The sequence below is a fragment of the Pteropus vampyrus genome, unplaced genomic scaffold, assembly GCF_000151845.1.
Source record: "Pteropus vampyrus isolate Shadow unplaced genomic scaffold, Pvam_2.0 Scaffold561, whole genome shotgun sequence".
NCBI lineage: Eukaryota > Metazoa > Chordata > Mammalia > Chiroptera > Pteropodidae > Pteropus > Pteropus vampyrus.
The window spans coordinates 337836-338177 of NW_011889342.1; positions in this window are offsets into that span (position 1 = coordinate 337836).

A 342-nucleotide genomic window follows, 5' to 3' on the forward strand; every position below is an offset into this window, starting at 1 on the left:
GTAACCACTAGTCTATAGTCCTCTGGTAACCACTAGTCTATAGTCCATGTCCATGACTCTCTGTTTGTTTGTCCTGATCATTTGTTGCTTTTAGGCTTATATCCCACATATAAGTGATATCATGTGATTTTCAGCTTTTTCAGTCTGCCTTATTTCGCTTAGCATGATTATCTCGAGATCCCTTCGTGTTGTATCCAATGGTAGTATTTCATCTCTTCTTAAAGCTGAGTAATATTCCATTGTATACATGTGCCCCTGGGATGAAGCCCACTTGATTGTGTTGTATAATCTTTTTAATATGTTGCTGTATTTGGTTCACTAGTATCTTATTTAGGAGTTTTG